Source organism: Euleptes europaea, chromosome 16 (assembly GCF_029931775.1).
Source record: "Euleptes europaea isolate rEulEur1 chromosome 16, rEulEur1.hap1, whole genome shotgun sequence".
Classification (NCBI taxonomy): domain Eukaryota; kingdom Metazoa; phylum Chordata; class Lepidosauria; order Squamata; family Sphaerodactylidae; genus Euleptes; species Euleptes europaea.
The window spans coordinates 45,432,412-45,447,827 of NC_079327.1; the positions used below are offsets into that span (position 1 = coordinate 45,432,412).

At 42.8% G+C, this 15,416-nt stretch overlaps 1 pseudogene; it reads left to right on the forward strand.

Annotated features, from left to right (window-relative positions):
• Positions 1–13,697: 13,697 nt before the first annotated feature.
• LOC130488333 (WASH complex subunit 3-like) lies at positions 13,698–14,468 on the forward strand (annotated as a pseudogene).
• Positions 14,469–15,416: the final 948 nt, after the last annotated feature.

A 15,416-nucleotide genomic window follows, 5' to 3' on the forward strand; every position in this document is an offset into this window, starting at 1 on the left:
CTTGGGCATCTTCTGGGCATGGAGTAGGGGTCATTGGGGGTGTGGGGGCGGAGGTAGTTGTGAATTTCCTGCATTGTGCAGGGGGTTGGACTAGATGACCCTTGTGGTACCTTCTAACTCTATGATTCTATTTATTTACTATGCTCAGCTAACCAGTATCAATAACTGGTACTGAGGAATTGCTGTTTGGGCCCTGGAACTTGTGCTGTTGGGTCAGGTCCCATTTCATACTCGTGACTGCATTACATGAAACTACTGAGATAAATCATCTAGAAGTTTGCAGTAAGGTGTTGTCAGTATGCTGATGACACACATTGTTTTTTCCCCCCTCCTTTTCTGGCAAAGCAGAGGATGTATTCAATTGGTTTTTGGACCATGTAGTTGAGGGCTGGATGAACAGCACCAATGAACTGAAACTCAGTCCAAACAAGATTAAGGTTTAAGGATTTCGCTTGTCCTGGATGGAGTTGCACAACCCTGAAATAATAGGTTGGCTCCTTGGGGGATGTAATTGGATCAATGCTTGTAGATGGAAGCTTGGATTTCCACTGGAGTGTGTAATTTGCCTAAATTTGGTTGGTGCACCAGATGCAGACTTTTATTGAGAAACAGCATCTAACCATGATTGCCAGTACTCTGATCACATCTAGACCGGATTACTGCAGTGCTCTTTATACTTCGGAATGCACTTTGCAAATTGTTCAGAAACATCAGTTAATGCAAGATATGGGAACAACATGCTGACTAACACTTGTTACCATGATCACATTTTACTAGCCTAAAATGTCATCAGTGTTTACCTATTTTTCTTTCTGGCTATAATTCAAAGTGCTGTTTATGACCTTTAAAGAGCTTGGGGCCTGGTTCAGAAAGAGACACCTCCCTTGGGAATCTGTCCAAGCACAGAGTTAATCTCTGGAGACCCTGATTTCGTTGCCCCATGCTCAAAGGTTTCTATAGATTGTATTTCAAGTTTATTTGTGTTTCTAGAATTTTAAAGTTTTATTGAATTGTGACTTTCTGCATTTAAATGAGAAGTCACCTTGGAAATCCATGGCTGAGAGACAGTGTATAAATCTTCTAAATAACAATATTTGACCATCACTCCTATGGGTAGTTGTCAACAGTTTGGAGGCACATGAAATACTTCCTGCAACAATGCAGCACCAAATAAAATTCAGATACTGTTACTGGTTCTTTGACACATTGTAATAATTCAACACCAGTGCTTTTGTTAATAACATTTAAGAAGTGTATGGATGCTGCTTCATAGACTGGCCTCCACTAAAATTCACCACCTTGGGCCAATAACCTCCTTAATGAAATTGTGACTGTTATGACGTTTCAAGCAAAGTGCTAGATAAACGAAATTTCTGTAGATTAGATATTTGGACTGGACATTTCAACTATGTGTTCTTTTTAGGGTGAAACTTTGCATGATGTGGGAAACCCATAATCAGAATCTCCTGCGTTGTTTCTTAAAGGCAAAAGCAATTGAAGATCTTCCTCCTCTCCTGTGTCTGGGTCGAGAAAGGTGCTCTGAAGGGAGTGGTGGTGAACCTTCCATCCTCTTTCCTGGTACAAGTACCCCCCCTCCTTTAAGCTGCTCTTTGCCCTTCAGACAAAACATCGTGATACTGGATAAAGGCTGAAATCTCTCTTCTTTCTTATCCGCATCACTTGCAATGCAGTGGAACTTAACATTTCCTTCTAACCCCACCTTTTTTCTCTAGAGTTTCCTGGAAACTTCAGCAGTGTATTTTGTCCTTATTTTCATAGCTGCTCTTGTAGGTTTGAATCTCCTACTCGTTCCTCGGTGCTTCTTTCTTCCATGCGTCTATTCATGAAACGCTTTATGTCATTACATTGTCAACACACCATGGAGCCAGCCAACACACAGCAGAGATCAGGAAATCTGCCAGAGTGTACAAGCTACAGGACCACTGGGAAGAAGGGGGCTGGAGGAGAAAGATCTCCGTTTGGGGCAGGAAATGAGTAAGTTGGGAATTAAAAAGCAAATTCCATTCCAATGACAGGGAAAATCAGGGCTACAGTAGAGAAACCCAGAGAAAACAGTATGGAGTGATTTAAGAGATCACACAAGCATAAGTGCTGAATCAAAGAGCTAAGGAACAATGTCTGGGCAGCAGGGAAGCAGATCAGAACCAGCATGGATCTCAAGCAGCATAATGGTTAATTTCAAAATGTGGACTTGTTTCTACTGGGGCTCATAAAACCTTTCATCAGTCCAAAGTATACTCATAATATCTTTCATATTAGCTAGAAATATTTAAGAAGAAAAAAGATATATATAATTCTGTTCCACTAAATAAACTGATAGATTTATAAATAATATAATTCTGACCCACTGCATAAATGGATATGGGTAGCAGAAAAATACTCATTGCATAAGAACATGTATTTATTCCTAATGACCTAGGTCTCCCAGATACTAATTTGAAATGCTAACCATTACACAGCACCGACTTGTGTGGAGCAGATGCTGTTGAACAGTAGCAAGGAGCCAGTCCTGGGTGAGTTATGGAAGTTGGGTGGTAGCAAATTGCATGGCGGTTGCTGCTGGCCCTGGCCCTGATGGGTCCTCCCTTAAAGGCTAAAGCAGCCATGGAAAGGACACTGTCCCTTCCACTTGCCTTTAACTGGAAGACAAAAACAAAGAGGGGAGAAACTTCTGAACACTGAAGGGAAAAAGGTGCACAGCGCCTGAGGTTGCATGATGCTTGTATAACAATCTGCAGCTAATTCAAAAACATACAGTATAGTTATCACAAAAGATGCAAAATCAAACAGATAATATGAACATTAAAATTTCCAAATGGCTAGCCAAAAAATTCAAAATTACATAGTACAAACTTATCATAAGTAATAACAAAACAGTTGTAAACCATGTAAACCATGTACAACTATAATGAACAGAAACCAAGCATTAGTTGTAGTGCACAAAAACAACAGTACAGTCAACAGTACAGTGACAGTATGCTGGCTAATTTCCCATTTTGTTATTTCTTCTTCAAACTGTGACCTTGTGTTTTGTAGCTATCGGCCAAATTGAAGAAATTATCCTGGATGAACTACAAACAGTACAAATCAATTAAACCAAGTTCAAATTAGCATATGCCTTCAGGAAGGCAATAAGGCTGCTCAGAAGAATCTGAAAGAACACAAGCCTATGAAACAACTCTTGTGACTGGGCAAAGAGCACTGCTTCCCCTAACGTGCAATCCTATTTACCTGTAACAACTGCCTCCTTCTGCCCTCCCTCCTGTTCCCTGGGAAACCTGCGAATGGGGGGGAACAAGGTAATTGGACTCCACATTTGAAGCCAAACAACCTTGTAAAATAACTTCTGTGACTGGCCAAAAAGTACAGCTCTCCCTAATGTGGCATCCTATTTTCCTGTGAGAAATGCCTCATCCCTATTCCCTCCTGTTGCCCTGGAAACCTCTAAAGGTGGGGAAAGGGCCACTTTTGTGATTTTTAACTCCCACTATTTGGCTTTCCTGTATAAACCCAAATAAATCTGATTTTTTTCCCCAGGATCTGGATAACCGGCTAGAATGGGGGATTCTTTAATGTGTATTTGGCTGAAAAATGGCTTTACAATGGAAACCTGAAAACAAGCACACTGAGCAGAGTCATTTAAAGACATATAAAAAGCAGTGGTACCTATATCCAAAGTAGGTTACAACAGGGCAAAGCCAGGCAGCAATATGTTTTGGGTGGCCTGCAATGTGTGATAGTTCCGCCTAAGGTAAGTCTGGTGCCACAAGACGATTTGGTGGCCTATGAGGTCCTTCTCTTCCAGTTCACATGGAAGGAAAGTCACACTGGTAAGGCTGCTTGCTGTCCAATAGGCAGGGCTTTCTACTCTGTTGGGGTATTTCCCCCTAGCTTGGATATACCTGAATGCACATCCCTATATAAATCCCAGGGGTATGGCAACAGCAAAGGAAGCTGGGTAGGACCTGCTCAATACAGGGAAGGCCCAGGCAGGGAGGACAGATTCAGGGAGATAACCTGGTGGGAGAAAAGGGGGCAGCCCCTGGACTGGAGGGAGAAAGAGAGTTGGGGAGTACCCTCTTCCTGGGAACCCTTCAAAAGGCGAGTCCAGGAAGGGCCAATCCAGCCTCCAGGCTACAAGGGAGAGGACTGTGGCAGCCAGAAGAGGGGGGACAGGGTGTGAGCAAACCCCCTCCTCCTGGTAACAGGCCTTCTCAAAGCCCACCAGGGAAAAAGGGGAGTCTGAGGACGCTACATCCCCAGACTGGGTCCCCACAATAAAGGGATTTGACACTCAAGATTTAAGTATCCACTGATTTGGCCATGGTGAGAATTAGATATATTGATGTGTGAAAACATATTAGTTGGGTTGTAGCCAACAGTTATTTTCTTAGTAAGGGGGGATTTTTTGAAGATTGCTCCTTCCCATGGCCAATCCCCCAAATTCTCTCCAGAGCTGTTTCTGGGGGATCCTCTGATAATGGGGGAGACATTTCAAGGGGCTGCAGTGGACGGCTGAAGGGAATGAGAAAGTACTGTTCCACAAACTATTCCTCACTCAGCATTACCTAGTTGCAACCCATTATGTGGATGGAGAGATGAAAACTGGGGTGGTGCAAAAATGGTCATATGATTGAATCTGTAACAACCTAATTTGCAACTAGCTGGCTTGTAACTCAATTTGTATTTTTTGTGAACTGTTCTGTTCACTTTTGGCAACTTGGTTAGCTCCCATTATTAGTTACATCTGCATCCCACCCTTCCTCCTGGGAACATGAAGCAGTGCTTTGAAGGTGGGTTGCCCATGTGCTAGCTAACAATGGCTCACCATAACATCCTAACATAGGAAATGTGGGTGGAGTTGTAAACTGTGCTTCTAATCAAACAAGCACCTGGCCACCTCTTTTATTTTTACCATCTCCAGAGTATGGTTGTATGATTTCAGTTGGCCAGGAGTCAACCCACATCCTACTATGCAAAGAAAGGGTCATGAGAATTGGCTCTTGTCTCAAATCCAATTCCAGACAGAGCCTGTAATCTATGCAGCACATACTAGTAAGTTGCCTCATGAAAATCCCTTTGAAGTCTTGGGGCTACTCCATGACTTCTCCAGAATGACTGGTTTGTGGATTTCATTTGAAACCAGATTTATTGCCTCCCAGATGGGCCTCTTCTGATGGGAAAATTGCAATATCCCAAGCACTTAATTGCTTCCCAATCCCTTTACAATTGCTTCGTTTTCATTTGGGATAACCATACCCTTACAGCACCAGACGGGGAATTTCTATATTCAGTACCAGCATCTTATGTTTATATTGAAATACCTCCTTCCTAATGAGATGAACTCTGTCACTGTGGCTTGCTTTTATACAAAAGATACACATGTTGTTTCTAAAAGCTTCTGGCTAACAAACAGAAAAGACACCAGCGAGTCCCCCCAAGACCCCATTCCCCATGCAAAGGGGCATAAAGAATGGGGTCTTCATGTTCACTCACCAACCTGAGTAAATCCATCTTCTTGCCCTGGTAAAGGAAAGTTTGTGTGGCTGCCTGTTGGCTGCTGCCATATAATCACACTCAGAGGAAACAGGGCTATTGCCTTGAGCTTGACGAAAAACGGTTTTAAAAGGATCAGGCCCATTACAAAAAATGTTGTGAAGGGGCCATAAGGTTATATACTGTGTGTGCAGGCATTACAAAAAATGTTGTGAAGGGGCCATAAGGTTATATACTGTGTGTGCAGGCATGCACAGCTGTGCATTCACAAGTGTGAAAAGAAACATTCTACACATGCCTAATATATTCAAATTAATGAAATATGCTACTTTTTCTTATAGATGTCAGTTATTGTAATGCCTTTGTAACTCATTGGCTAGACCACTAGAAAGAGGGCACAGGTTCCTTTTATTGATGATCAAATGAAAAGAGACAGTGTGTGAAACTATGAATAGATGTCTGGGTTACAAACTCCAGCCTGGCAAATTTCTTCAGATTTGGGTGGTGGAGACTAGGGAGGGATGAATTTGGGCAGGGATTTCACCAAGATTTTATGGTATATCCTAGAGTCTGCCCTCCGAAACTGCAGTTTTCACTAGGGGAACTGACCTTTATAGTCTGGAAATCAATTATAATTCCAGGAGAACTCCAGGTCACACCTGGAGGGTGGTAACCCTAATTTCTGTAGAGGTTTTTATTGCTGTATGGCAACTTTATAACATAGGAGGCTCACATTGGGGCTGCAGTAGAAATGGAAGGGAGTTAACCCACCCCAATGCAAGTTTTCCAACCGAAAATGGCCCCCGAGAGCTATTTGCCACAAACAGAAACATTCAGGTTACCTTGATGTTATTGGTATGTTTCCCCTACCAAATAAAATATTTTCAAGGGTGCAGTCTGAGGTCTGGAAACAGTGTTAGCTTCCCCCATCATGCCACTACCCTGATCTGAACTGGAGGCCTCTCACAGCTGCTTTTTACCAATCAAAAGCGCTAAAGGAGATACATTCGTTGATCTCCCAGCTCTTGAACAATGGGGTAGACTATTGAATGTGGTTTCCTTATACCTCCATAAATAAAACAGTTTCATATAATGAAACCTGAAATTTCAGGAGAGGGACATAAATTGTTCTAGGGATGGGTGTGCAGAGTGGCCAGTCTCTGCTCGCCCCTTATTGCAACAACTCTATAAATCAAGTGATAACGCTTTCCCCCTAATTGTTTCAGAATAAAGTCAAGGAATTAAAGCAGGATATACTGTTCATTTCATCTAACTGTTGCTTTGGTTCTCCTTTTATAAATGACTGAATCCAAATGGCACAACGTGCACACACATAAGTTAAATTAAAAACAGCTGTGAAATATAGTTCTGCCATAAACCACACTGAAGAGAAAACTCATTGGAAACCTTATCCTTAAAAAGCATTAAGAGATCATTGGGGTTTTAGTTAAATAATAGATTTTATAGTAACTCTCAGAAGCACAAGCCCAGTAAAACTGGGATATAAGGTGAGAAGAAATCCAAGGAATCTATAATCCATGCACACTGGTATGGATGGACAGGAAAAATATCCCAATGTGTTGACCACCTTAGTTCAAAGCAAACTATCTGGATGCAGAGGTGCCATTATAGCTGGACTTTGGCACGGAAGTCCGGGGCACTCCTTAGGGTTGCCAACTCCAGCATGGGAAATTTCTGGAGATTTGGGAAAGGGACCTGGACAGGGTTCGGGGAAGGGAGTGACCTCAGCAGAGTATAATGCCAGACGGTTCGCCATCCAAAGGAGCCATTTTCTCCAGGGGAACTGAGCTCTATCTCTGGAGATCAATAGTAATTTTGGGAGATGGCTATCTGTCAGTAATGCTGATTCTGTGACCTTAGGCAGATGATGAGAGGGAGGACATCTTGGCCATCTTCTGGTCACTAGGGGTGTGGAGGGGGGAGGTAGTTGTGAATTTCCTGCATTGTGCAGGGGGTTGGACTTGATGGCCCTGGTGATCCCTTCCAACTCTATGATTCTATGAGATCTCCAGGTCCTGCCTGAGGGTTGCCAACCCTAGATCCCATAGAGCCTGCCCTCTGAGGCTCCTCCTTCCTCTGGGTAACTTTGGTCTGTAGATCAGTTGTAATTCTGGGAGAATTCCAGGCCCCACCTGGAGGCTGGCAACCCTTGTGCTCCTCCAGAAGTTTAGCAGAGGCACCCTCAGTGCAAGCTGTTGCACTGCCATCGTGGAAAAGGGCTTTCCAGCACACATGCACTCTGGCCTCTTTTCAAAGCCATCCAGGCCTGCAGCTGCCATGAGGCTTTCTGAGCAGCGCCTGTCCATGGCACAAAAGCTGCTTGCTTCTCAGGCTCTCCAGAGACACACTGGCACAGGACTCTTTCTCCTTGCTCCTTGTTCACATTACCACTGCCCCTCAACCCCATCTGCATCTCCCTAGGAGTGGAAACATTTGGCTGGGAGGTGAATTCAAGAAGGTGATTTTTAATCTTATTTCTCACATTGAAACCACCACTTCCTCTGCTTTTACTTGAATAGGAAACAAAACGGGCATTTTGCCTTTAATTTCTTACTCCCACTTAGCCAATCATAGGCAATGCTGAAAAGCAGAAGCTACACCAAGCTATGAACCAGGTCTTTTGGTGGCATGCATAATTCTATTGGTATTGGTAAATACCAAAAAGACTTGCCATGTAACCAAGGATTCAACTGGGGGGGGAATTGTAGCAGTGCACCTAATCAATCGTCTTGTGTGTGTCCTTTGTAATAAGACCAAAGCCTGTACAGTACCCCTTTCAAGGTGTTGTCTCTGGCTATTCAGCCTGCATCACATATTGCACGCTGCAGACAGTTTGGATCCCAGGAGATACATGCAAGGCAGTTACTAGACACAATAGTAACTCTTCATTTTTCTGGATTTATCTTTAGAGTTTAAAATCAAAATTATTCCAAGTTTTTCTCACAAAATGTTGGTTTCTCATAACATGTCAAGAGGGTCAAAGGGAGCTAGCATCAGTGGCATGCCTCTCTTGGATTGATGGAAGTGAACATGACCAGGCAAGAAGTCATGCACTACCCCGGGCTAGGCTGGGTTGTTGGCTGTGCCTGCCAACAGAATGGCAGGGAGACGTTGGGGGGGGGGCATGACTGGAGCAGGGGCGAACATGGCTGGACTTCCCACTGGAACACCTAGGCCAGCTGGGGAAGGCACATCTGAGCCAAGCTGGAGGTTACCTAGTGGGAACTTTCTGTGTTGGTGGAATGAACTCCCATTGAGTTAGGGCTGTTGGGGAAAACATTCGGTATAATTCGGATTCGGGTTTAAATGGAAATCCCAAATCCCGAATTCCTCTATACTGGTATAGGTAGGAATTCGGGTTTAAATTCGGGATTCCCAAATAATTTGGCCATTTAAAGCCATTTAAACACATTTGTGGCTTTCTGCCGCTCTGAGGGGGCATTTTTGCAGGTAGAGGTCCCTAATTTTCAGGGTAGCTTGAAGGGACTCTACTTGCAAGAACCCCCAAGTTTGGTAAAGTTTGGGTCAGGGGGTCCGAAGTTATGGATTCTGAAAGGGGTCACCCCCATCCCCCCATTTGAAAGCACTGGAGTGGCTTGGAGTAGTTGAGATTACTTTCTGCATGTGCCCTTGAAAATGCAAAGCGGTTGAACTACTGGGGGAGTGGCCACCAACGTCATTCTTGTTACACGGCTTGCTACCCTCCCCCCTTTAAAAAAAATTGCACATGAGCTCTAGCGATAGATTGATCTCATGATAGATCGCTGGCAGGAAAAGGTCGGTTTGATTTGCGTTTCTCAAGGGAAAAGATAGGGGAGAATCCCACCAGCCATGAGGAGGGCCTCGGCTAGATTCCCCCTCCCCACACTTGGAAGGAACCACACATTGAAGTATAAAGGGCAGATTTTTCAAATGTTTAAACTGGCACGCACTAGTTGATTTGGAGAAGGAATGAGCTCCAGCAAGCGCTGTGGATGCACTTGGAAAATGAATGAATAAAGGTCACTGATAACCAGCTATTCATAAATATTGGGTGACCCTTTCCTTGTTCTGGTTAACTCCCCACCCCCTTTCATACTCGTTTCTAGGATACTGGGGTCGGATCTTTTTCACAAACGTACACTCCCCCTTCATTACTTGAATTATTCCATTATTATTTAAACAGGGTAGGTCTTTGTTACGCATTCTCACAGTAGCCGTGTAATTTTTTTTTAAAGAGAATGTACATGCGTATTCGTACAAGTTATTCTATTGAAGAAACACACACACAAAAAAAAAGACAGTCATGTTTGGAAGCTAAGGAAAAGATTCAGCAGCAGAATTGTGAGGCATGACAAGTAAGGCATGCTTACGTCTAACAGAATTTCACTGAACTAAATGGGACTTACTCCCAGGTAAATTGCAAACGACAGCAACCTTATGCAGTTTGTGCTTGGGGAAGAGAGTGCCCAAACGAGGCACTTGTAATAATCATGTTGATTCTTTCATAGCGCTTTAAAATGAGGCCCTGTAGAAAAAGTTCAGGTGTGTGCTTAATTCGTTCCCGTTTACTTCCATAGGACTTGGAAGTGTTCCACTCTTGCAGGCCAGTGCTGGGAGACATGGGTGCAAATAGAATCTGGCCTTGGAACGTGCCCTCCCCCTGCCTCCTTCCGAATCCCGAGTTCTGCAGATGGGATTGTGTTTGTGCGGGTTGATGTTCTCTAAAATGGTTGGCCAAAACTTTCCCACGACAGATCAGCTTCCTCCATGTCCCAAGAGAGCTGATGATGAAGGGGGGTGGGCCTTGGGCAACCCTTCAAAATAATATTTGTTTCTGCTAGCTCAGTGCAGGCGACACAACACTTACACCATCTTTTTTGACCATTTAATCATTTTCTCGCTAGTACTGCACTCTCAAACAAACAAAAAGTTAAAATGGGCTGGAGGGCTGGTTGAAGAGGATGCTAAATGAAGACTGGAGAAATAAGCAGTCTCTTGGGTCATTTGACTATTCCCGCATTCTCTCGCAAACAAAAGAAATGGCTTCGAGGAGAAGGGTTGGATGAGGTGGGAGAGAGAAGTGAGAATGGGTGTGGGGAGAAAACCCAGAATTGGCAAGTATGCACATGCCCAGCTTTTGATATACTTGGGCTTCCAAAAAGCTTTACAATGTTCCTCTCCAAAAGTTCCTGAGTAAATTTCATAGTAATGAAACAAGAGGTTCTTTGTGGATTAGAAATGGGTTAGCAACGCAGGCCTAAGTAGCACTGGTGATGGAAATTGCTGTCAAGTTGCAGGTGACTTACAGTGACCCTGTAGGGTTTTCAAGGCAAGAGACTAGCAGAGATGGTTTGCCATTGCCTGACTCTATGTAGCAACTTCCTTGGTGGTCTCCCATCCAAGTACAACAAGGACTAACCCTGTTTAGCTTCTGAGATCTGATGAGATTCAGCTAACCTGGTCCATCCAGGTCAGGGCCTAGGCAGTATTACAGCCTTCTAAGTCCATTGAAGTCAGTGAGCTTTGAAGGGTGTAACTCTGTTTAGGATTGTCCTTAACGTAGGAGTGGATGGAAAACACTTGAATGATGGGAAGTAAAAGCAGTAAAATTATATAAAGATAGGTTTAGGAACCAGTGCTACTTAATTTGTTCATAAATGGTCTGGAATCAGGGATAAGTAGTGAAGTGGCTAAGTTTGCAGATAACAGCACATTATTCCAAACCAAAGCGGATTGTGAAGAGGACTAAAAGGATCTCTTCAGGATGAGTAAGTGGGTGACAATGTGGCAGGTAACATTCAACATCATTGTAAAGTCATGCACAGTGGGGCAAAAAAATCCATTCTTTAAATATATACTGATAGTATATGAACTGATGGTGATAGGCAAGAGATCTTGGGGCTGTGGTAGGTACCTCCAGGGAAACATCAGCTCAGTGTGTAGTAGTGGTTTAAAAAAGGCACATTTTGCACAAGGGGTTATTAGGAAATAGACTAGAATCAAAATGGCCATTGTTGTAAGGCTCGTCTTTGTATCTATTGTGCAGCCTCATTTGGAATACTCTGCACAATTTTGATTGCTGGACCACAATATTGTAGCACTGGAAAAGGGTAACCAAAATGATCAAAGAGTTGGAGTACCTTCTCTGCAAGGAATTTGTGGCTTTTTAGTTCACAGAAAGATAACTAAGGGGGGCGGGAAGATATGATAGAGGTTTGTGCAAATATGCAGGGGATTCCGAGAGTTCTGAGAATTTTTCTTTCTCTCCCATAATAGTGTGTTTTATTATGTATTTTTTATAATTCTTTTAATATTGAGTTCTGCAAGGGAGAAAGGTGGCTAATAAATGTCTTAAATAAATAAATAATACTAGAACTTGCTGGCACCAAATGAAGCTGATAGGTTGTACATTGAACTACTGAGCTACTTCAGAGAGCCAGTGTGGTGTAGTGGTTAAGAGCAGTGGTTTGGAACAGTGGACTCTGATATGGAGAACCGGGTTTGATTCCCCGTTCCTCCACATGAGTGGCAGACACTAATGTGGTGAACCGGGTTGGTTTCCCCACTCCTCCACATTAAGCCATCTGGGTGACCTTGGGCTAGTCACAGCTTTAGAGCTCTCTCAGCCCCACCTACCTCACAGAGTGTCTGTTGTGGGGAGGGGAGGGGAAGGTGATTGTAAGCCACTTTGAGTCTTCCTTAAGTGGTAGAGAAAGTCGGCATATAAAAACCAATGTCTTCTTCATTTGAAGAGCAATTGACTTGTGGCATTCACTGCCACAGGATGTAGAGATTACTACTTGCATTGCTGGCATTAACAATGAATTAGACAAATTCATGTATAATTGGTCCATCAATGACTATTAGCCATGATGACTAAGTGAAACCTCCATGTCCAGAAGCAGTAACTTTCTGAATACCAGCTCTGGTGGGTAACCGCAGGTGAAACTTTGTCCTCTTTTCCCTGATTGTCAGTTTTCAGGAAGGCATCTGGTTGGCCAATGAATAAAACAGGATGCTAGGTCAGATGGACCACTGATCTGATCCAGCTGCATTTACATTCTTATGATGAGCAGGTGACTGATCGACCTATCTTGCATCCTTTCTTTCATCCGCTTGCTGCTTTTTGTGCATTCATCATTCTTTCCAAGCGTTAGAATGTCTCCTATTCTTGCACCAGTTGGAATACGAAGAGTCATAGTAGAAGAATATAAAATTCCTACCTAAGAGTCTTTTTACAGATGATGGTATGACAATCTGACTCTGTTTCCTCCTTTATTTGAATAACATACAATATGCCTCAGGATTTGTTCATATTTTAATGAAAGCATTGTAGTCTCTTCTGTATGTCTTTCTATTTCTGTAAAATTGTGGTAATGGGAAAGGAACAGATCTCAGACTCCCCCCATGACCCTCTAATATGAACAATTGTTGTACATTCTTTCCAGTCGTACTCTAAGCCTATACAGCTTACCTCTGTCAGTACCCTGCCATGCACCAATCACAATTTTAGGATTAGCAGGATTAAAATAAAGCTCCTTTATGGCTATCTAAGTTTAAATTTCACTTTGGCAAGGAACCAAAACTACTGCCATCCCAAAATACCCTTTGTTGGCCTCATAAAGAAGAGGCCTTCTATGTAATTGGCAGAGGATCCTTTAAATATCTCTTGAGAATATGGCCAAGCAAAGATCTAAGACCCACAGATGATCTATTTGTTCACAGAAAAATGAAGCCTCAATATAAAAAATCTGTTACATCACTCCGGACCCAATTCAGCCAAAATCAGGAATTTTTATTCATCTCCTACTGAAAGCAATGGTACTATTAGCTGGATTGTGCCCAATATAGCAAACCTTATAAAGGTGAAGGGGCCACTTAATTCTTGTTTCCCTTCTTCCTAAACATAACATTTGGAAACTATCTGCATTTTTTCCTCCTTTCCCAGTAGGAATGCAATGACTAAGTTCCAACTTGTAAGCAGCTTGATGTTCTAGTAAGCTATGCAATGGTATTCATCTTCAGTTGTCAAAATGTGTTCTGGGGGGATATGAGATTCTTTGGAAGGTTATCAAGGAGTCTTCAAAGAGAAGATCAATGGGGCTGTTTCCCGTGATGGAGGTTGTGATGAGTCTGATTCCTGACTGATAGGTGCTTTTTCTCCCTGGTAAATCGTTTGTAGGACGCTGGGAGCAGCTGCTGGAGATGGATGAAGACGGGTTACCCCTTGTAGGCTCTGTCATCGATCTGACCAAGGTTCCAGCCATACAGCAGAAGAGAAGAGTGGCCTTTCTAAACCAGTTTGTGGTTCACACAGTTCAGTTCCTTAACAGATTTTCTACAGTTTGTCAAGAGAAATTGTTGGCTCTCTCACTCCGAATTCAACAAATTGAAACAATGCTCAACATTCTAGATGCAAAGTTGTCTTCTATACCTGGGCTAGAAGATGTCAAGTGTGAAGTAGCCAACACCAGCGTCAACAGTGTTATGGATGGCCCTATCCCACAAGCCTCAACAGATCCACAGTCAACAAATGTTTCTCCTCAGTCAGAGGGGAGTGTACATGACACAGGACAACTGAAGTCGGAAGGAACTGCTGAGAAGGTCACAACTGTAGCAAAGGATCCAAGCTATGCCAGATACCTCAAAATTGTTCAAGTGGGTGTCCCTGTAATGGCAATAAGAAAATAGTTTCTTTTCTTTTTTTCGAAACAAAATAGTTTCTGAATGACTAAATCCTGATCTTCTTGAGACATCAGATGCTGCAGTGCCTGCGTAGGGAGGGAAGGCAAATGCAGAAGAAAGTTCTGTTCGCAAATCCTCATTTAGTGACTAAAAGTGCTGATTATTGATTCTTTTTTTTCCTTTTGAAAGCACCTTGCAAACTTTGTAAGTGCTAATATACATAACTTAATCTGAAAGATTCCTGGTAATCTGAGCCATATGAAGGATTGTTGAAGAAGCAGTTACTTTGCACTGGGGTCTTTATGTTTGTCTTCCGCAGAGTTTTGAATGAAGGCTCAGTCAAAGCAGAAGTGAGACTATGTTGTTGTGCTCTTCCTTATGATGCAATGGCCTTGACTTAAGTTACTGTTCTAAAGAACTTCAGAGTAATACTTGGCTTTGCGTTTCTTACAAAATGACATCCTCTGAGGTTTCTTTGGACTTAACCTTGGGGTTGGAGGAATTCCTTCCCGATAGTTGTCTGCTGTATTCTCATTAAAAATATTTTAAAAAAACAAAAACAAAGAGAAGATCAAGAATGGCAGTCCAGCTTCCCTGAATTAGGCATGTAGGAAAAACTAATTTTGTTCTTACATTAACACATGTAAGTTTTCCCAGTGGGGCAAGTAGCAACCCCGGGGCTGTTTTAGATGTAGAAAAGGTCAAAGAGTTAAGGCTACAAATCCACTCCTCTTGCATCATGGTCCCTATCTGAATCGGGGGCCCGTGTTCCTGTTAAGAGACTTTAAACAAAAAACACAGAACTTCCAGTGTATTGTCCAGTTAGGCTCCATTTCCCTTAAACATGGGGTGATTTTTCCTTTAGCTTCCAGTTAATTTATAAAATTATGTGTTTTTTGCATACCTTGAGCAGCTAGACACCTCTGCTGTCTGTGGGTAGCCCAGTTTTGCTGCTTTTGTAATCAATGGTAACCACTGCTATGATAGTAACAGGGTGAGACCCAAAGGATCATGGGCGGTAACAAGAGATTGTGAAATTCCATCCCACCCCTCAAAATCTCCCTTTCAGCTATGCTTTCAGGAGTTTGAACAACAGCTTTTCCTCCCTCTATCTTTTTTTCTTCAACGGATGCTTAGCAATCAACATTCCATCCCATTTAGGGTGTTTTGACTACTCATCAGGCCATTTTTAGGGGTTTTTTATTATTATT